The sequence below is a fragment of the Mustela lutreola genome, chromosome 16, assembly GCF_030435805.1.
Source record: "Mustela lutreola isolate mMusLut2 chromosome 16, mMusLut2.pri, whole genome shotgun sequence".
Lineage (NCBI taxonomy): Eukaryota > Metazoa > Chordata > Mammalia > Carnivora > Mustelidae > Mustela > Mustela lutreola.
In genome coordinates, this window is record NC_081305.1 from 5,047,382 (window position 1) to 5,070,451 (window position 23,070).

At 50.7% G+C, this 23,070-nt stretch overlaps 1 protein-coding gene across 1 annotated transcript in view; it reads right to left on the reverse strand.

Moving 5' to 3' along the window:
* The window catches only part of CDH13 (cadherin 13), a 989,149-nt gene that overhangs the window by 437,140 nt on the left and 528,939 nt on the right, over positions 1 to 23,070 (reverse strand). The gene's annotated exons all lie outside the window — the stretch shown is intronic.

A 23,070-nucleotide genomic window follows, 5' to 3' on the forward strand; every position in this document is an offset into this window, starting at 1 on the left:
GATTCATCTCTTCTTCCCCACACTGTCCTTTCTCTTCTTCTGCCCGGCAGCCAGGGATCTCCTGGACTTCCGAGACAGAGCTGTGTAGACAGCGGGACAAAGGACCCTATTATACCGGTGGCATTTTAAGAGCAGCAGCTCCCTTTAGGAATCATCGGTCCTTCAGAAGCACGTTGTTATTCGCCACGACTCACTAGCTGACATTCAGGGGTGCATTCAGGCTCTAGATTTCTGGACATGTCACTGAAACATTGTTTTTTGGGCCGATTGAAAGGGTTTAGAACTATGGGTGGGGTGGACACCATTAAGGAGGGAAGCCAATTCACATGTTTAAGATTCAATTCAAAATAAACCACATCGTTAAAAAATGATACAGATGATGACTTCTCTCTTTTTTCCCTAGGCTTCATGGAAAACCCAAAGTAACCCCAAATGGGAAAAATGATAAGCCAAATATTTATTTATTTATTTTTAAAGATTTTATTTATTTATCTGGCAGATCACAAGTAGGCAGAGAGGCAGGCAGAAAGAGGAGAGGGGAGGAAACAGGCTCCCTGCTGAGGAGAGAGCCCGATGTGGGGCTTGATCCCAGGACCCTGGGATCATGACCTGAGCCGAAGGCAGAGGCTTTAACCCACTGAACCACCCAGGCACCCCAATAAGCCAAATATTTAAAGGTGATTTACTGCAGGGTGGCGGTTGGGGGGTGTGATATGCGAATCCGGGTAATATGCACGTCTAACAGATGTTTTACAGCTGATGTGCCAAACTCTGTGTCCATGGTTTTTTCCATAAACATGACGATGGGCCCCACCCTCAAGATGTCCAGGATATAACCGGGAGGAGAGTTACGGAATCATGACACAGGTGGGGGTACATGCCATCAAAGCATATGCAAAGTCAGGCCCCCACCAAATCTGCTTTTAACGTTTCCAGCTCCTCATAACTGGGCCACTGAGCTCCCTATTTGGAGCTCACTCTCCCCACGTGTCCAAGTTAATTATATCTGGTGCAGAACAGGTAATTATAGGCCCTGCCCACCAGTGGCTTTGATGAAATGACCTGCCAAAAGCCCAAATCTCCTTTCTCGCCAATGAGATCTGCAAATGGGTTCTCCCTTTCTTTCTGGGATGGCATAAATCAAAGAATCTTCTGTTCTAAAAATTTATAGGATCCCTCTGTCTGGAGCTTAAAACCTGACTCAATCTTTTGACATCCATTTTCAGCCCTCCTCCAAATCAAATCAGACATCTCTCCTGGTTCATGCAAATCATTACCAGAATGTGGAAGCCACTCCAACTCCCCATTAGCGATGGGTGTGCAAAGACACTGTGGCAGCAGGTAACACTGAAGAAACAACAAGCAGTTCACTGTGGCAAGAGCAGAAGCAGTATCGGTAGGACTGGAGTGGAAGGGGAAGGAGAATTGAAGAAGGAAGAAGTTGGTGCAGAGTCTATGTCCCATACGGACCTATGCCGAAGTCAATAAAGAAGCCCTTGGTGGTTTAAGCAAGAAATCATCAGATCCAGGGTGAAGCTACTGGCAGCAACATTGGAGAAGACTAGACATAGGTGTCTCAAAGCCTAAAGGGAGTGTCTTACCTGTTTACCTGAGTCACAGTGAGCATTACACTTGACGAAGTGATGCTGGATGGAACCAGGGAAGATGGGTTTCATAGATCGAACCAATAGGAATTGGTGATTCCTTCTAAAAGTATACGTTCTGGAAGCCAACCAACCCCAAAAGCAAATGGAGGTGAATGAACCACAGAGAAGCACAGAGATGAAGAGTGTCAGACCAAGGGTACGACTCAGACGTTATGGAATCTCAGAGAAGGCAGAAGTGGGCAGAGCAGAAAATCCAAGTGAGGCCGTGATGAGGATACGATCAGGAATGCGGTTGCAAACGTGGATCGAAGCAGGCCAGGAAGGAAATAACCATATACCACTCGAATGGGGGAAAATAGTAAATTTTACTAACAAAAATACTGTGTCCTTTTCAAGATTTCACACAAAAATGTCCCACAGGTGAGTTTTTAAAGCTTCCTCTTAGAAAACATTAGTGCAAATCGGGACCTTGTTTTATCCATGATTCTAAAGCAAATGCATCTGAAGGATGAATAAATTCCAGTCTAAATACTTAAGGAAATAAAAGCCTTTTGCAGGGGCACCTGGGGGGCTCAGTCAATTAAGTGTCTGCCTTCTGCTTGGGCCATGATCTCAGGGTCCCGGGATCAAGCTCTACATTGGGTTTCTCTGCCCAGTGGGGAATCTGCTTCTTCTACTGTTTCTGCCTGGCCCACTCCCACCCCCCACACCCCCGCTCCAGCTCATGCTCTCTCTCTCTCTCTCTCTCTCTCTCAAATAAATAAATAAAATCTTTAAAAAAAATTAAAGCCTATTCTAAAATCTTGATTGTAACAATAAATAAGAACTAATTCAGATTTAGGCAAAAAAACTTCCTGGCTACAAGGAACACGAATTCGATTAGGCTTTTTAATATGCTGAAAAACACATTTAAAGTGTATTTCAAAGCTCCAGATCTAACCCTGGTTAATGTCCCCTGCGTGGAGAAACAATTTGAATTTCCATTTCAAATGAGAAGGCCCATTATTTAGTTAACAGAGGATGCCTTGATTATAGGTTTGTACAGACCACAACTAACTGTTCTAAGTCTGGGTGGGTTTGTTCCAAGGAGCCCACATCAGCTCCAGCATTTTCTCTCTTAGTACCTCTGAGCGACGTCTGAGACGTAACTGGAATTAACCATTATCTGTCCGTGCTGAAGTGTAAAGTAAAAGATAAATCATGAATTTTAAAATGGTCTTTCCCCGCGATGGGTTTTCTCCAGTTTTGGACGTCAAGTTGAGTGAAACTGGTATCATATTCCCACCCAAACTTGCTGTGCTCATTTCCTACAAAGCGAACGTCTTCTAAGATGCTCGGTAAAGGGATGGGAGGCGGGGTTTGCCCCTGGCCAGGTGAGGCTGCACCCTTAGAACCCGCAGGTAAAGAAGCCAGTTTAACTGACAGGGTCCAGAAAAGAGCTAACACACAGGGCCAGAGTCACCTGTCCCTCCAAACACTTGCCTCCAAGGATGCGTCTTGCCTAGCATCTAGAACTTGGATTTGGGGAAGGTTGTCACTATTCCCTGATGGGAGGGATTCACTGTGCCTGACCTGTCTGTGCAGAAATACATGGGTTTTTTTGCTGGATTCCTTCCAGAAGTCTGCAATCTTGCCCCTGCCAGGCAGAGCATGTCTATGTGACCAGTCCTCGATAACACCCCGGGCTCTCAGTCTCCAGTGAGGCTCTGTAGCAGGTGTTCCCCAGTGGACCCAGTCTGTGCTGGGAGAACTAAGTCTGTCCTGCGTGGTGACTGGCTTAGGAAAGGGCCGCTGCACTTTATGTCTGGCTTCCCTAGAGCTTTGTCTGACACATCTTTTCCCCATGTGGATTCTGCTCCATCTCCTTCCACTGCACTGATGTGTAGCTGTGGAAAGGGCCACAGGCCGAGTGCACGAGTTCTAGAGAACTACTACAAGTGGGGGTGGGCTCGGGGACCCCGACACACAGCATCCACCCACAATTTTCCAGAAACAGTGTTCTGTGGCACATAGGGAAACATGGCTCCGTGAGCCAGAAGGATCGAGAGAAGGCATGCCTGACACAGGGCGCTGTTCCTGGTGGAGAAGACCGCGGACGGCTCAGTGAGATGGTTCCTCCGACACTGATGCCAATAGTAACACAATTCTGGGCAAACAGGAGTTCCTGACGCCACGCCTCGCCTCGGAGCATCAGCCACGTGCTGTGCGCAGCGCCCCGCACTCCGGCCGCGCACCGGCGGATCGCTGGAGGAATGACTCACAAAGGGCTGTGCCAACACGGTCAAGTCCATCAAAGGCGGGCTGCGGGCTGCCGGAGCCCTCTTGGAGCTCCCGAAGTTGAAACAAACACCACGAGCAGAGCTGAAGCTGGAGACGAACGTGCGGCGCCGTCGGCAATGAAACTCAAACGGAGGCAGGAGGAAAGCAGTCCGTGCACCGAGGCTGGACACAACGCTTGGCCCTTGCATCCGTTTCTCATTTCCGAGGCAGGAGTGTGGCGGGGCATCAGGATTCTTCTCTGCAGATGGACCTGGGCGTGAAGACCTTTTCCACCAAGTCAGGGGAGCCCCCTGTGAAGCCTTCTGGGCTCACGCGACGCGGCAGCTGTGAAAGTGTCTCCCCCAGGCCAGTTGGACAGTGTTGGGTCCGTGGATTTCTTACCCCAGCAACACCAGACCCTGCGATCCCAAACCTGATCTCCACCTAAGGACGATGGCCTTCCCTTCCATCTTGCCGGGACCAGGCTCCCCCGAAAACTAACCACATCCTGAGTGAGCCATTTAACCTGTCTGTGCCTTGGTTCCAGCAATGGCCCATGAGGGCAGGAAGGGTACCTGCTTCACTGGGCTCTATTAAGGGCGAGGGACGCTGCCTGCCCAGTCTCTGCACGCAGTACGTGCTGGAAAACGTGAGCTGCTTGGGACGGGCTCCCATCTGAGCCAGGGAAGATGAGAAACCAGCCGAAGGGACACTGGTGCCCGTGGCGTGGACGTCTGTTTCCCGAGAAAGACGCCGGTTGGCCGCGCTCTTCTCTCCTGCCGATCTGGAAGCAGCTCCTGGATCGTCCCCAGCGCAGACAGTTATGGGCTGAGCTGTGCACCCCTGAATTTCCCACGCTGAAGCTTTCAACCCCAACACAAATATACTTGGGGACTTCGAAGGGGTCATTAAGGTTAAGCGAGGCCACTAGGGGTGGGGCCCTTATCCCGTATGACCCGTGTCCCTATCACGGGAAGAACAGACACCACGGTGCCCACACAGAAGAGAGGTCATGTGAGGTCACAGCAAAGAGACAGAGGCCTGAGAAAAAACAACCCTCTGATACGTGGGCTTGGACTTCCAGCCTCTAGGACGGTGAGAATAAATTTCTGCGGTTTCGGTGCCAGTCCGTGGCCTTGTGTTATGGTGGCCGAAGCTGATTGACACAGTCTCCAAGACAACAATCCCCCAAAACAGCTTCTGGGGATTCTCCCAGGGGCTGCTGCTGTCCCTGGCGCCAAGACTTCTGCCTGTCCCCTGGGGACCCTCCCTCACTGATCGGATGGCCTGAAGGCACCATGGATCTTGTGGCTGCCACTGTCATTGGTGGGCTCGCTCTCTGAAGCTCTCACCCCACTCCCTGTAAGCCCAGCCCCTCCTGACTGGGCCACTCACCTCCTCCAAACACGTCTACTTTAGAAAAACTCGTTTTGAGTTTACACTGGTTACAATTCAGAAAATGTTGGAGGAAACCCTTTAGCACCATTAGACGACCAACGTGTTTACCATCGTGACATGGCACAGGCTTCCTCTGGGCGCCTGCTCCTCCCAGTCACCCCACTTCCTCCCTCCTCCTCCTCCCCTCCTCAAACATATTGAACTCACTTCTTCCCCAGGGCCTTTGCATGTGCTGTCATTTCTGTGGAAAGGGGTCCAGGTCCCGGGGAAAGAATTGGGGCCACTCAAGCAAAAGCAAAGGTAGAGCTGCTAAAAATACTTGCCTAGGTTTCTCTCTGAGCTCCTTCCCAGACTGCAGGATCCTGTCTTCTGTAATACTCTCTGCCCAGTCTGGCTGGCTGCTCTGCTGTGTGGCTCCCTTGCCGTGCAGATTTCTGCAGAGCTCACCTCCTTCTCCTTCATCAGGCCTCTCCTTAAATGTCTCCTGCTCACAAAGGCCAACCTGGACCATCACATATAAAGTAGGACGTCGTTCACTCATTGCTTTTTCTGTCCTCCTCACCCGGTTTAACTTAACTCAGGGGCATTAATCACCACCTGCGCGCTCTCCGGCTGCACGTTCCTGAAAGCAGGAACTCTGGGTCATTGCTTACTGTCCTGAACAGGATCTGACAGGTCGTGGGAGTCGAACACTCATCTGCTGAATTCATGAGTGCGTGAGTGAGTGAGTGGGGGGGGTAGGTTGGCAAATAAGACCCTTCCGAGCAGAGTCACAGGAACGCGACCGGCCCTAAAGATTCCGAGCAGAGTCACAGGAACGCGACCGGCCCTAAAGATTCCGAGCAGAGTCACAGGAAGGCGACCGGCCCTAAAGATTCCGAGCAGAGTCACAGGAACGCGACCGGCCCTAAAGATTCCGAGCAGAGTCACAGGAAGGCGACCGGCCCTAAAGATTCCGAGCAGAGTCACAGGAAGGCGACCGGCCCTAAAGATTCCGAGCAGAGTCACAGGAACGCGACCGGCCCTAAAGATTCCGAGCAGAGTCACAGGAACGCGACCGGCCCTAAAGATTCCGAGCAGAGTCACAGGAACGCGACCGGCCCTAAAGATTCCGAGCAGAGTCACAGGAAGGCGACCGGCCCTAAAGATGCCCTCTTTCCTCTCTTCTCAACATGCCAGGGACCCCAGAACCCCTGAGAAAAGTCTGTAGTTACACGGAGCTACACAGAGCCAGCCAGGACCCCGTCCCCGGCTCCCCGCGGACACAAAGAAGACCATCCTGGGTTACGGAGTTGTGACTCTTACCATGGTAAATGGATGTGTTTTTTTTTTTTTTTTTCAGATTAAAAGATACTAATTGCCTTTGGTAGATAATCGGTGTTGAGAAAGGGCTTTCCCCTCCTCCCTCACGTGCCGATGGCCAAGCCTCTGGGCAGTGGAGAGCTGACTTCATTCCCTCCTGCCATTCGTCTTTTTTATTTCCGACTTAAGGAGCAAACCCTGCTGCTCTCCCTCTGCAGTGATAACTTACACCCGAGCCGCTGCAGATCCCTCACGTTAATGAAACCTTGCTCTGTTTCTCTTAAGAATGACATGGGCAGGGCTGTTAAACAGCCAGTGTGACAAGATGGACAGTGTCTTCGGAGTGGGAAGTGAAGCATGAGCCCCCCACCCCACCCCACCCGGCACTGATTTTTGGTTTCTGAAGCTTTCCTTGAGGGTGTGACCAGGGAGCCTTCGACAGCGCACACAGGACAGTCCACTGTGGCTGACCGATCTCTCCGATCTGAAAGAGAAATTCATTCAAGGCCCCGACTCTGCTCTTAGCCCAGAGGTGAGGACGACAGGATGCTTGTGTTCTTTACAACTAAAGTCAGAACCAGAGAAGGCGGTCTGGCCTCTGTCTAGGCCAGAGCTGGTTTTCTAGGATTTGGAGACAGCTTTATGCAGAGAAGAAGAAAGTATTCAAAAAGGGATATTCATTATCTTAAAACACAAGTTAAGACTGGTTGAATAAATAGAGAGTCTGAAAGATTCAACTCAATCAGAATTTTCTGGGGGTTGAGATGAGAGAGTGTAAGGCCCTATTCTACTGTCCCTGCTCCCCTCCTCCAGGGGAGTCCCAGAAACCAGCTCCAGGTGTGAAGGCCAAGAAAAACAAGGCTGTACCCACCTCGAGTCTAGCCCTGACATAAGTATAGCCATCTTGGCAAAGCAAAAGCCGGCACCTGGCACTGTAAGAGTGGGTTAGCATCAGAATGGCCATCCTGAAGGCCGGGAAGCCATTTTACTAAGCGTCTCTAACCAGTCCACAGGGCGCACCTATGTAACTTGAGATAAGAGAAAGTAGCTAAAACCTAAGAAACAACTTAATCATATACCACCAGGGTGGTTAAGAGCGATGGCCCACAGGGGCCAGATTGTAAAGAAAACAAATAGTTCACTTGCAGAGATCACAATCCTGCAAGACAGGAATCTCCCTTGGTTTGCAAATGTCCTGGTGATTTACAACAAAAAGGCTATCTCTTCAAGGGCCCAGTTTCCAGGGACAAGTGGCTCAGTTCCTTAAGGCCTAAGGTCGCCCTCCCCACCATACAACTGAAGGAGGCAGAGGCAGAAGGAAATGTAAATAAAGCTAAATTTCTTCTAAACCTAAATCTCACTTAACCGCCAGGATGGCGCCAGGGTGATGCTGGGGTGGCAAAAGTTTAAACAAAGTTAAACTGTCAAAGTGGGGCGCAAGATATGTATGTAGCCATGGAGAAGTGCCTTGAAAATGCTACATAAACCCTTGGCTTTGAGTGCTCGGGGTCCTTGCTGAAACCCGCTGCGCCGGGCGGATACTAGGACCCCCCGCTAACTGGAAATAAACCTCGCTGTGTGACTTGCGTTATCGAGAGTGTTCTCTGTCTAATTGAGGGGTGGTCGACTCTGTACCCTAGGAGAGTCTAGGGTCTTCTCTGCTTATCCAAGCCCAGAACCTGCCTGGAACCAACCTGTGTAAGAAACAAAGACCACTGTAGAGACACTCCCACTCCCACACTCACGAGTTGTCCCTAGGATTTCAGCTGCTGCTTGAGATCCCGTCTCAACAGAGTGGCTCACTTAATGGGCCAGCATTAAGAGGAAAAGCGAGACCCTTTCCTCAGTCCCCATCTCATTCTCTTGACAGAACAGAGCTTGGCAACCAAGCATTCAAGGAACGCAGTGCACCAGGAAGCCAACGGACCTTGCCATTGGAACACATGGGAATAAATCCCCACTCTTCTGCCTTCTGGTTGGTGATATGACCCCAAGCATAGTTATGTCACATCTCGGAGCCTCATTTCTTCAAAACGCGGCAGTGTAAAGCGTGGATGAATTACCAGAATCAAAAGGCACACACAGGGGTGCCTGGGTGGCTCAGTGGGTTAAAGCCTCTGCCTTCCGCTCAGGTCATGATGTCAGGGTCCTGGGATCAAGCCCCAAATTGGGCTCTCTGCTCAGCGGGGAGCCTGCTTCCCCTTCTCTCTGCCTGCCTCTCTGCCTACTTGTGATCTCTCTCCATCAAATAAATAAAATCTTAAAAAAAAGAAAAGGCACACATGATGCTTAGCAAAGCATCCACTAGATGCTCCGTTCCTTGCCCTCAATATATAATATCTCCTTTCATTCTGACAAAAGCTCTAGGGAGTAGGTCCTATCATTTCTCCCTTCCACAGATGAGGAAACCAAAGCCCACAGATTAAGCCACTTTCCCTGAAGGACACAGCTAGTAAGAGGTAAAGCTAACAGAACACAGACTTGCGTGATGCAACAGGGGGCGTTTTCGCCCATGGTTTCCTGGATCTGCAGTTACCTATAGAGTAGCCAGTAGCCATGAGACCATTTAAATTAAAATGAACGAAAATTAAATAAAGCGAAAAGTTCAGTTTCATAATTACATTAGCCATGGTTCCCGAGCTCGCTACCTACCATACTGGACTCCGCTACAATGGACAGCAAGACACAGACATTTCTGTCACTGCACAAAGTTCCCGTGGACCATACTTATCCAGGGCCTCCCTGATATGCCAGGCAGTGGGTTTAGGAAGGCACGAATGCACGTCAAGTCTGACAATGCTAAAATACACACTGGCGTCACCAGGCTCGATCGCTGGGGCTCATCCGGATATTGCGGGGAAGCTGAAGGTGACTCAGTCTGGGGGTCCACGTCAAGGAGAAAAATGCAAAGTCACAACACCACACTGGGAACAGGACTTCAGAAGGAGTCCCTACAAATAAAGGGCCCTTAAAGTTCAGCATTCTTAGTGTCATGGTCCCTTGCTTCCCTCTCGGGAGTAAAGACATAAGCGTGGGCCACCGAGCTGTGGTCATTGACACACCGCCATGGTGTGGGTTCCCCATCAGCTCTCTGCTGAGGTGGGCGAACCCTGCCCTTCTATCCTCTCTCAGTGGCCAGTCCTGTGTACTCAACCTCTCCTTGGGCTGTATTTTCCTCAAATTATCTGATACGGAGCAGTCGTCCATGCTGCTTTGGAGAACGCGGCCGGACAGCCTCCTGAACTTCCTCGTCCGCCTCGGCCTTCCCACTTTTCCCTCTACCCCTCTCCACACCCCCGCTTCTTCACACCTGGGTTTCCTGCCCTGTCATTCCCGCCTCCCTCAGCATGTTTATTTCATGATTTAAGGAACACGGAGCTGAAGTCACAAAATACACAAGTTTAAGTGCGTAAGTGAAGGGCATTTAGGGAAGTCACAGTGTTGTCCCACCATCACCACTGTCTAGACCTGAAGCGTTTTCATCCACTCCAAGGAAACCCCATGCCCGGTACTCCCCAGGAGTCTGATTTCTGTTTCTGTGGATTTCCCTACCAGAGACTTTCTATCGGGTGGGAGCGTGCAACATGGGACCTTTTGTGTCTGACTTCTCTCCCTTGGCATCATGTTTTCAAGGATTGTCCACATTGTATCATTGCTTTTGTGTGGCTGAGTAATATCCCACTGAGTGTCGGGATCACATGTATCAGCTCATGGACTCGCTTCTTGGTTGACTGAAACAACAGGAAGTGAGAAGAGCTTGGTTTCTGCCACATTCATGGAGAAAGGCGGCCCCAACGTCTCCACAATCATTTTTCTAGAATGCCAGACCATGCAGCATCCCAGGGAAATGTCTCTAAGCTGACTGCTCCTTTCTGATCTCATTAATTAAATATTTGTTCTCACCAACATTATCCACAGTGTGTTTTCTTAATAATGGCTAATAGTTCTTATGGGAGAGCGCTGTTAAAAGTTTCGGTTCTTAAATATGCAGAATATGCTGGTTAAAACAGGCTTCTCCAGCGCAGGTCTCTAAAATGTCTTCGCTGTGTTAAATGAGCGCTGTGAATTTTAAAGAAGCAATTATAATTTTCAATGTTTCCCAAACTTTCAATGTTTCCCAAATGTTCCCAAGGGAGTGTGTGAGTGTGTGTGCGCATGTGCGTGTGTGTGTGTGTGTGCTCTGATGGACATCTCTCAGTTCTTGTATTTCTCAGAAACACTTTGAAAAAGCTATGCTATGTTAATACCTGAATCCTTCTCAGGTCCATGTAACTGGGGTGGGGGGTCCCCATACAATAGCGATTGAGTGTTTCTGCCAGGCTTATAAGAGGTACATTTGGAATCGCAAGTTAAATATCTTCAATGCATTTAAATGCAAATCATTTCTGAATTAATCATATAAGCGATAGAGAGTGTCAGAAGTTTGAATTGCAGTCAAATGGTAACAACCCATAACTTATAACATAATATCCATTTGGAAAAGATTTTAATCCTTCAGCACTTCATAGCACACAAGTCTGAGGATCTCAAAGGCAGAGAGTCATAAAAAAGGGAAAAAGTGTCTTTGAGAAATGCACATTCCAGCATATATCCCCAATGTATGTATTAACACTTAAAATATAATCTGCTTAAGTGTTCCGTATAGTTGGAAATTGTGTTTCTGAATAATATCTACATAATTTTCAATAAAAATAAACTTGCAGTAAATTATCGAGATCTTAAGGAACCAGAGACAAATGGCCTTTGCTGGAATCAGTTTTCCCTCAGGAGTAAGGAAATGGAGTTTGTCTTCCGCAATAAGAAAAAAAAAAATTAAAAACACCATGAAGAATAAAAACTGCACACTGGCGAGCAGAGTGCTTCTCAGATGTAAGCGTGGACGAGTTCAGGCCAGGTGCAGCCGCGCCGAGCCAGGGGCCAGCTCCCCTGCGTATGGTCCGGGTGCCGAGGGCCAGCCTGGTTAGATGACAGTTCTCACGGAGAGCACAAGCTCTTACTTGCAAAGCTCACAGCGACCCTACCAGGCGGGTTTTACTGTTCTCATTACCGCCCCTCGACCCCCGCCAGGGATTCTCAGCAGAGGTCTGGTTGGCTTTGGGGACTGGATCCTTCTTTGGGGTGGGGGCTGTCCTGGGGATCGCAGGAGGTCTAGTGGCCTTCCTGGTCTGTACCCTCCACACGCCAGTAGTGTCCCTCTCCCGTATGTGACAACCAGAGACGTCTCCTGACCTTGCCCCTGTCCCCCGAGGGCCTGCATCATTCCAAGTTGAGAGCCCCTGGCTCCCAGGGAACAAACCAAGCATGTGGTACTCGCCACATGGTACTCGTGGCAGGGCCGGCGTGCGCCCGCAGCACCCTGGCGGGGAGAAGCCGCCTGTCCTTTGGCTCCTTCAACTACCAGCCACGTGAACGGCTTCCGGATGTCTCCCAAAGCCCCCGTGTCTCCAAATGAAAAAAGGTAAAAAAAGAGTCTCCAGTTTCAAGCTGTTAGGATTTCCTGCTTAGGAGGAGGCAACAGGTGTGGTCCAGTCACTCTCCAGAGCCTTAGGCCAAGAACAGTGTGGGGCGCGCTGGGAGGCTCCTGGAAGCCATTGCCGGGAAGAGCATGGAGTTCCCAGCTGGGAACTGCCTCCAACTTGTAGGAGACAGAATCCCAGGACTGCCACAGGGGGTCGCTGAGCGTCTCCTCCCTCTAGTTCTCTGTCTGCAGCCACACCACTGGCTGTGCCATCGACCCCCGTGTCTGGGAGGTGACAACGGCTGGGGCCAAGCTGAAGACCATCCATTGCTTCCCCGCTGTGTGACCACGCATCAGTTCCTAACCCGCTCTGTGCCTTGACTTGCTCATCTATAAAGGGGGGTATGGTGATAGGCAGCATAACGGCCCCCATGGATGTCCACATCCTAGTGCCTGGAAACTGGCCCTGTTAGTTTCTAGCCAAAGGGGAGCTAAGGTTGCACATGGAATTAATGGGCCGATGGGCTGCGTTTAAAATGAGGAGGTCGTTCTGGGTTATCCAGGTGGACCCCAAGTGATAGCAGAGTCCTTAAGTAGGAGACAGAGGGTGGGAAGAGAACCAGAAGGATGTCACTGTGAGCAGGGCTCAACCCACCACGGCCAGCTCTGAAGACGGAAGAGGCCACAAGCCAAGGCAAGCGGGCAGCCTCTACAAGCGGGAGGAAGCCAGCGAATGGATTCTCCCAAAGCCTCCAGAAGGAACCAGCCCTACCAGCTGCAACCTTGACATTAGCCCGCTGACACCAGATTTGACTTCCAGCCTCCAGAATGGTAAGAGAACAGATTTGTTTTGTTTTAAGCTATCAAGTTTGTGGCAGTTTGTGGAAGTTTCTTAAGACAGAAACGGGAACGGAGGGACGGAGGTTCCTAACACCCGGAGCCGAGGCAAGGACGATTGCCCCTCGGCTCAGGCCTGCGGGCAGCCCCCTGCTCAGCGCTCCACAGAGGGACCATGCTGGGTGAGAGGAGCGACGGGGAGCCTTGCCTCGTTCGCCACCCCTGCTGGCATTCTCCCCTCGCGAAGCCTTTTCCAACCACTGTTTTCCTGACTCGGGAAGCGGTGTGCGGACGAAGCTGGGCGGCCCCTGCTTGTGACTGGGAAACGGGGCTTTCCTTCAGGCCTCGTTCACCTCTGGGTCCAACAGCATCCCCGTCATTGAAAGGGCACGCACATTTAGACTTCCCTGGGAAAATCTCCAGAAAAGGGGAACTTATATACCCCCTTTCGGGACTGACTATGGTCTCAAAAATTTCTGAAATCAGACTGTCAACAGACTGCGGGAGCTGCCGTTTCCTAAGGGATGTGAAGGTGAGTCTAGTCCAGGGCTTGGCAAACCTTTGCCGGAAAGGGGCAGAGAGTAAATCCTCCCGGCTGTCTGGGCCATATTTTGCTGCTGTCATGGCTGGAGTTATTAGGCTCTGCACTGAATCTCAAACAGAAAATGCATGTGCAATGAATTGTGAGATGTCAGGGACCTGGTTTTCTGGGCCTTGCTGACTGGCCGGCCAAGACCTCCGCCTCCTCGGGTCTTTGCCCGTGCTGCGCCCTGGGTGTTAGCGCTCCAGCGAATGTGCACCCCAAGCCGGGTGTGTGCGATCAACTTGGAAAAGCACAAGGCTCTCCTCCTGACTCCTTCCTGTCAAGCATGGTCAATGGGGTCTCGGATCCGTACGTGTGGTTTGGCTTGCTAAGTCATCAGGGGGTGAGGATGGCTTCTCACTAAATTCTCAGGCTCCTCTCACTTTATTCCACCCCTGGGGTGCCTGCTCTGGGGCCAGGCTCGTGAGACCCCAGGGGGAAGCACCCTTGAGTGACAGAGCACAGTCGAGTCCTAACCAGCGATCAGTCATCTTTCCGACAGGGCACTTGAACGGATGGCCTTTGCTTCAAGGGGCCCATTATGCAAACTTCTGCACCTTCAGAAGAGAGAAAAATAATATGGAAATGATCTTTGTGCACCTAGTGCCTCACTGTGAAGGAGAGATAAGCCTTCTTCATAATAAAGATATAAAACAGATGCCAATCAAACGCATCGATAGCTAACAGCTCAAGCCAACTGTGTTTAATAAATAATCTTGAGATAGCACACCGATAACCCCCCATAGAAGACAGAACTGAACACTTGGAATCTCAACAAAGAGTGTTTCCTTGGCCTGGAGACTGAGCCAAACTAATAGGAAGGACCAGCCAACACACACAGCACCCCCAACGCCTCCGCACGTGCATTCAGGATAAAGCAAAGATCTCTGGCTTACTCTCGTCTACAAGGGAACTGAAGGCTGAGCTCAGGGAAGGCGGGGTTTTATCTTTTATCTCTCGCCCCCAGTGCCTGCTAGGTGCCGGGTTCTCAACAAATGAATGCACTTTTGAATTAATTTCTATTTCATGGCAATTAGTATGTTATTATTGACTTATTCAAATAAATCTTCCTGAAATGCAAATTGGATGTCACTCTCCTTGCGTAAAACCCTCCTAGGCTTCTTGAGGATAATATCCAAGCTCCTTCCCCTGCCCTGCAAGGCCTGGCAGGACCTGGCTCCCCGATTCCGGCTACGGTCCATCTCAACGTACACTTAATATCCTCCCAATGGGGCTGGTCGCCTCTCCTGCGTCTCCCTGGGTGAGGATGCTGTTTATCTGCTCTGTGTCCTTCTGGCTTCAGAGACCCGCAGACAGGACTTGCTGCCTCCCGCTCATTGTCAGCGGGCAACCAAAGCCATCCTCGCCAAATCCAAATCTGATCATGTCACTCTTCAGCCTAAAATCCTCTAACATCTGCCTGTCACTTACGGGGATTATGTCTAAGCTCGTTTCTCAGCACACGAGCCCTGCCTTCTCCCCTCTGTCGTGTTCATTTCGTGTCTTCCACGGGAGCCCTGCTGGACAGCTCCTCTGGAGGTGTCTGAAGCCCCTTCTGACCTGTCCCCCTCCCTGTCACTCGGCTAACTCCTTACCCTCAAGCACTTTCATGTCATGTGCTCTGGAAGGCTGTTCCTGACCCCTGCCCTTGTTCTAGGGTGATGTCCCCAGCTAGACAGTGAGCTTTACAAGGACAGGAGCAGTAGGCCCTACTGCGGTACCCCAGTGACAAACACAGACCTCTTTCCTATTCAAGCTTGATGAATATTTGAGTGAATAAACCACAGTCCAGCTTCAGACCCTCTAAGAGGCCAGTTCCATCTCCATGCCAGAGCCTGCAGATCATGGCGTGCACGATCTGTCTTGTGCATTCTAGGATATTGAGCAACATCTCTGATCTCGACCCTTTAGGTGCCAGTGGTACCACTCCCCCAGCTGTGACAACCAAAGATGTGCCCAGACATTGCCAGATGTCCTCTGTGTGTGCGGGGGGGTGGGGGGGCACAATCACCCTGCTGATTATGGCTGTGTGGTTGAGAACCCCTGCTATCAAGGGTACCAGGAGGTTAGGACAGCATTCCTGCCCTCAGACGTCCCATCAGACCTGCTCACGAATGGCATCTCCCACCCTGGCCCCGCCGGAGCCACATGGTGTCTCCGATCCTTCTCTGTATGTTTCACCCGCTCCGTTTCAGTTCCTTGTGCTTACAACCACCTGACATGTTCCGTACTCAGTCATTTCCGTTTATCGCCAGAGTTCCGTAGAGCAGGACCTTGGCGGTTTGTTTACAGTTCTGTCCCCGGCACCTCGAAAGGGCGGCTGGCCCGGCTGATCAGGCATCCTGCGAACGTGGGCTGAGTCAGTCTTAGGGGCCATCTAGGTCCTGCCTGATAGGGCTGCCAGGTGTGTGCCCTCCTTGAGACAGACACATCATTTTGAGGGTCCCAAGTTGCCTTTCCAGAGGCGCCGACCCACTTCCCTCCACGTCTCTTGGCCAGAACAGAAGCTCCAGGGGGCAAAAGCGTGTTTACTTGCTCCCATTTACCCCGGGATTCTGTGCCCAGATCCTCTCCATCTCGGGCGGCCCCGGTTAAACGGTCAGCAGCGGGCCGGCCCGAACTGAGGTGCATCACGGGTAACCTGGAGGTTGCTTGCTCCCCGGTGCCTGAGGAGGACCTGACTCATATTTGTAGAAATCTCCCGTCATGGACACAGCCAGCTTTCAGCCCGCTCAAGGGGAACTCAGTCCTTATGACGATCTCAATCCCCAAGTATTTCCTGGGGTGTCCAAAGCTGGTTTCACAAGGGCTCCCGATTAATGTCGTATTCTCCTTCCCCTGCATTCTTCCCGGGGAGTGGGCCACTTGGGGGCCCTTCAGCCTGGTCATCCACCCACTAACTGCCAACACTTCCCCCACCAATGTGTGGGCCCCGGTCCTGGGGGTGGCTGTGGGGAAGGCACTCTTCTTAATGACTTTTGTCGCTTGGCTTCATAGCCATAGTGCTTGAACCTAGAATTTTACCCTGTCTTTTGTAACTGGTTTAATTAGCTTCTGGGTCCTCACCTCCAATTTCACACAGTATCTCATTAAAAAAAAAAAAAGTTCCCATCATTTCCTGCCCTCTAACCCAAGAGTGTCAAGCTTAACTTTAAGGGGCTGGATAAGAAGCTCGGTCTGTTCTGATATTCCCGCTTGTGCTTCTTCTTCCCTGTCCATGCCGCTGAACAGATTCCTTCCCTCCCCGGCTCGTTTGTACCAAATGGGGGAAAAAAACCCCAAAAAACAAAAAACAAAAACAAACAACAAAAAAACAACTTCACGGCTGTCAATGACTGCAGAGAGCGGGGGACTGCGTGGGGGGAGCTCGCAAGGATGTCTCACCTGCGTCTGCAGGATCCGGTCCCAGAGCAGCTCCATCTCTGCCTGCTACTGAGGAATCACGACACATGGGCAACCGATTTTTGAGCACTCGGAGTCCGAGCTGTCAGACAATTATTTAACTCGTTCTTATTTGTAAACTGAGCAGTTTGGAGTAATGGGGTCTGAAGGCTCTTGCTGTCGTGATGTACCGTGATTCTTTGTTTGTGACAAACACAAGGCAAGGGGGCCACGCTGAGCAGACTCGGCCGTCGTTAGACGCACGGACAGAGGGGGACGCGGTGTGGTCACATGTGTAGCGTCCGTGCATGTGCGGGTGCAGCCTGTGGGCCAGGCCAGTGGAGGACCGGGCCGAGGGGCGTCAAGTTCACCCCACCTGCCGAGATGCAAGTTGCACCTCTTCTAGGAGTTTGTGCAAACGAGGTCTAGGAAAGCGCATCCCCACAGCCCTGAGTGAGGAAGCATTTTTGCTTAGTGGACCAGAGAAACAATCAGCCAGAAGCACCCCGACCCGGGCACGCTGCGGGCTCGGCGACGTCTCTGCCTCAGCGTCGCCAGCTGCGCCCGGCAGATAAGGCCGGCTTGGACCGACGTGCTCAGAAACGTGAAGGAGCCAGACGGAGGTGCTTGGGGGCACTGGGGTGCGGAGAGGCCGCGACCAAATCCTGAATTATTATTTTTTTTTTTCTGAAACGTAGTCACAAGACAACCTGTTCATTTGTTTATCCGATTCTGTTTCTCTCCATTTCAGTTTTTTAAGTGCCTGTGTCCAAAGAGAGGCCGGAAAGTAGTTAGCTTCTGCTGTTCGCTCAGAGTCAAGCCGCTGACAGAGGGAACGGAGGCCTTTGGTTTCCTGCGTTTCCGTGTTAGAAACTCCTCCGTGCGCTGTGTCACTTGAGTCACGACAAGGCCACCTGGTTGGGGTGATTATCTTCAGTGGTTTGAGTAAACTGCGGTACAGATGGGAGAGATGAATCCAGTAGGTTCCCCAACGTGGCTTCTCAAGGGAAACACCTGGAAGTTTTATAAACGTACGGATGCTTGGTCCCACTCCAAGCCATGCCGGCGTCATCGGTTTGGAGAGCAGCTTGGCCGTCAGGAGCCTTAAAATCTCCCCAGATGCTTTTAACGTGCAGCAAAGTTTGAGAACCACTAATAAGTCACTCGAGGCTTACGGATGTCATAAGACAGAGAAGCCCGTTCTGCTGACCCCAGGGCCGGCTGCCTCCTATCAGGAGTCATCGTCTCCTGGACCTGCTCAAATATTCTGAAGACACTTTCATCTCTGGCCTAAAAGGCCGGTTTCTGAGAAATAAGCAAACCCTCCAACACGTGCCATTGAAACGATCTCACGTCTAAATGTGATGGAGCAAAGAAGCCTGGGACCGACCTGCCCGGCTCTCAGGAGCCCTTACCGAAACAAAAACAAGGCAGTCTTTAAGAGCGCGAGCTGGATTTGGAGCGCTTTCACGGGCTTGTGGACACCCAGACTGCGGGGCTGGAGACCTGGAGGCGGGCCCGAGAATGTGCATTTTTGACCAGGTCCCAGATGATGGGGCTGCTGGGGGCCACAGCTGGAACACCGCCCATCGAAACAACTCCCTTCTACAGAGACACACGCAGCGGCATGGACGCTGCTTTCAGCTCTGTTTCACCTGCACGACTGGTACCGGAGGCGATGGCTCCTGGCTTGGGGACACCCGTCAGGGGCCGTACTGAGTGCTTGTCCTGCATGTCCCGCTTACAACCATGGCGCAGCCGGGGCGCAACCCTGCCATTTCTACATCCAAGGTAAAGACAAGAAAGAGTTAAATAACTTGCCAAAGGTGACACCGTGAAGCGGCCGGTATTCGCCCTTTGTTCATCTGTAAAAACGGCAGTTTCGTATAGTTCCTCGGACAGCGGAATCAGAACTCTAGCCTTATTAGGTCTGACTGCAGAGCCTGAGCTTTTAACCCACGTTCTCCGTCCCCTTCCAGTCAAGGTTTTGTCCAAGGGCACGTGTGTCACTGACTGACAGGTCCGGCGCAGTGAGAGAAGTTCGGATCAGAGGTGTGAAGCCACACAGTCTCCTGGGCATGGGCTGGTGACCTGCCTTCGGACCACCACGCTTATCACGGACCGTCTCCTCCCTGGAATAAGACGATACCCGTGATGTGACCGACACTGTAGATGTCAGCGTCGCCCGGAGCCTCTTCCTAGCTCGGCAACAGTCCGTTGCATGACCCAGGTTCTCCCCTGAAGACATCCTGCCCTTAGACTTGGCAAAGGAAGAGGGACTTAAGGCAGCAGTCCTGCTCTGGGATCTAAGGTTCAGAGAGCATGCTGTGGGAATCACTCCCTTTCTGGGCAGCCCAGGCAGACTTGCTACCGCCCAGTTCTGAGCACCGCGGGAGCAGGGTGGCTGAAGAGCGGGCGGCAGTCCTAGCTCTACAACACTGGCTCTCAGCCAGGCGGCATTTCCCCCTATGGGATGATTAACACTATCGGGAGACCTTTTAGAAAGACTGTCCAGACTGGGATCGGGGCTGCTAGTAGGATCTAGTAGTTCGAGACCAGCTGTGTTTCAAAACACCCCACACTGCACAGGCCAGCCCCCATAACAAAGCATCGTCCAGCCCCAGTTGTCAGCCGTGCCAAGGCTGAGGACCCTTGCTCTCCAACAGTATCTTCCATGGTTGGGCATTTCCTGCAGCTCCACCGCCGGGCATGTCCCATGTGAACCAGGTTACTGGGTCCCTTTGGCAATTACATAAGCCCCCGGCATCCTTTAGTAAATCCCTTTCGTTATACACGAGTTGGGGGGATTTTGTGGACCACCACCAGGACTCCTAAGAAAGATGGCCATGGGGGCGATTGGACCAGAGGATGAAGAAGGATCTAACTTGTCCCTACAATTGCGGGCCGGGGGAGCATTCCAGGCACAAATCCTATCAAGGGCAGTGCGGTCCTATCAGGTAATACATGCATGATCCACGTGTAACATAAACATTATAATAAACAGATTCATCAACTAAATAACTCTCTGATCTGGGCAAATCTACATGTCTCGGTTCTCTTAAAATCACTAATGTTATGATACACATATTTCCACTGGACAGCAGTATTTTTCACTTTAACATATCTTCTGCCAAATTGTCTTGGAGCTCCCTGTGGGTTAGAAACAGGGCAGAGCCACAGGAGTGAAAGAAAACAAGGAACAACCTTCTTTCTGCCAGGTGGATTCCAATTTTATGGCAACAATCTTAACTACAGAGTCAAAATGTATCCAAGAAATTGGCTTGACGCAGAGCAAGTTCTATCCCAGAAAATGGGAACAAATATTCAGAAGGAGACAATGAAATCCTGCTCCGATGCTGAGGCCAAGACCACAGGTGGTTCCAGGTCCTGGTCCTATACTCGGGCATGATGACATTATTAAGCTCATCTTCGTGAAAACTAAATGAGAACATCATTTAGGTATTAAGCACGGAGCCTCAGCGCATTGAAAATGTTCAATCAACATGAACAGCAACATTAATAACAATAATGCATCTTGGGAACTACCCTGGCCCTCAGCGAACACATCCATAAAGGCAAGATGATAAACCTGTTTCGTAGGTTAGCGTATCTAGTACTCTAGGGAGCTCTTGGGCACCTCACGGGTGCCCCGTAAATGTTAATTCTCTCTCTTCTTGTCTCCCATCCAGCCATGACCTCCCCAGTCCCTGGTATGTCTCCCAATGGTGGACAACAGAACCAGGGGAAGAGCTCCCGCTCACACCTGCCCACTACGTTGGCCTTGCTTCCAGTTTTGGAAGCCCGGACCGTCCATTGGCCCCCAACCTGCCCGACAGACTGTCCCCCACTCTCTTCCTGTCCTGCCATATTGACATATTCGCAGCGGGCAGATTATATTCACAGTGTGAGGCAATCATTACCACCTGCTAATATTTTTATAGAATTTCATAAACTTGGTCATTCATGAATCATTTACAGTACTTTATTCCAATGAAGAGTTCACAAATCACTCAAATGCTGGCAAAATGCATAATAATGAGTAATATTTCAGGAGGCTTTGCATTAATATGTCAGCTTCCAATACTGCAAGAGCTAAATTATTTTATCAGGTGCCACTTTGGGTCAGAAGCTTGGGAAGTCCTTTGGGGGCTGGGGGAGAGTGGGCGGGTGGCAGTCGGTCATGGACAAAGGCGGTATTTAGGACGACATCCGTCATCCAGCCAATCGCACCCGCTTTCCAGTCCCAGGAAGGGGAGTTCCTGGCAAGGAAGGCTGGGGACCTGCGGAACAGGTATCTGATTGTGACTGAAGGTAAAACTGGAAGGGGTGTTTCTTAGCAGTTGGAAGCTCAGGGCTTTGAAGGTGGGGCGAAGTGGTTATGGACCCCAGATTCTACACACACCAGCTGCAAGACCTTACAAAAGTTATTTCACAGTTATTTGCTTATCTGTAAAATGGTGTTAACATCTACCTCGTAAGTCTCCTGGGTGAAAGGAGTTAAATAAGAGAGGGTGTGAGAAGTGTTTAGCGCAGTATCAGCCCCATAGTGTTCAATAAACAGTAGCTTTAATGATGATAAAAATTCGGGGGCCCAAGGACCAATTATCCTAGGTTATTTCTTATTGTGCAAATCCCCAAGGCTTAGTTTTGAATGCTTTCCTGTTGAGCTTGGGAAATAGCAAGTAGCAGTTGACTTGCACGTGAGGCGAGCTTAACTTTGAAGTAAACAACACCAACAATGGAGCGATTATGATGGAAATTCATTCGCCCACAGGCTCGCTGCTTCTCAGAGCTTATGGCTTGCCAGAGGGGAGCTGGTTTGCCACCAACCACCATGAACACAATGGGTCTGACTGCTGTTAGGACAGTAGGTTCTTTCTAAATAGGTGCTTGGAATGGACAGGAGTTCCGACAATCCTGCGCCCAAAGAATATTAACTAGAGTAATCCAGTAAATCCAGAAAGAGGAGAACCAGACTGAGGGTGATGGGGACATTCCTCAGCAAGGACAGGAAAGAAACGGGACAAAGACTAATGGAGGAGCAAGCCAGAGGAGAAACCAGACCCTTGAGGCTAGTGGACAGTGGCTCTGGGCCAGGCTGCTGCTGGGCTGCGGTACCCCTGTGCTGTTGTTAAGACTCTGCGTTCCCACCAGGACCAGCATCTCTCTACTGGGCACGTGCAGCCCTGTGCATGGGGTGGGGAGGTATCCCAAGCCTTATGGGGAACGAGGCTCCGGGCCCCTGCAGATCACCCATGCGGCGGGGCGAGAAGTTTCTTATGAAACAAATCCTTGGCATAGAAACAAAAGCTACACGAAGGCTGGGAACCTGGTGTGTCTGGGTTTCCCACCCAATTCCCCTAACATCTTGGAGGGAGAGCTGCCTTCCGTAGGTTCTCAGCCAAATATATATGTGGGGAAAAAAAATGAATGGATTAAGTAATCAAAATGCTATGAAACTATAACATAAACTCGAGATCACCCACGGAAAGCTTGTGCTTGACCTGGGCAGGCTGGGCTGCACCCTTCCTCGCCCGTGATTGACCTCTTGTTCCTGCGGTAAGATCGCAGAGCGCTCGCCATGTCTCTGGCATCATTCTAAAGGCTTGGCACGTATTAACTCCTTCCATCCACCCAAATCCTGTAAGATCAGTATTATTATCCTTTCCATTTTACAGATGAGAAAGTTGAGACCCACCCCTTGCCCAAGTTCCCATAGCTGATCTGTGACATTGTAAGGGACTATTCAGCCAGAGCAACCCCACCCCGATTGAACTGCCATTTTGTTGTAAAACTGAAATTGACCCTGCCCCCAGCCTAGGGGAACGTACTTAAAAAATTAAGTCCCGGAAACCAGCCCTAGGTAAAAAAAAACCCAAATACAAGGGTGGGTCAGGGGGAGGTATTCAATCAGTGGGGGCGCATACTGTCTCCTAGCTAAGGAGTATGGGCTCCGTCCTTTGGGAACCTTTTGGGCACCAATTCTGACCAAGGTGATAGGCTGGTTCAAATGTCTACTAGGGTAAATTGTAATTCAATTGGTTGCCTAGCATCACTGAGGAGGTTCCTGTGTGTGTTACAATCTCATTGGCCACCTGTGTGTGGCCAGGCCCAACCACTTGGCCTTTGCTCTATAAAAGCTAGTCTGTGAAACAGAGAGGGGTCTTCTTCTCTGTAAGGGGCAGCCCTGACTGGTCTGTTTGATGGTTGGTTTGATTCTTGATGCTTGGCGGGAAATAAAGCTT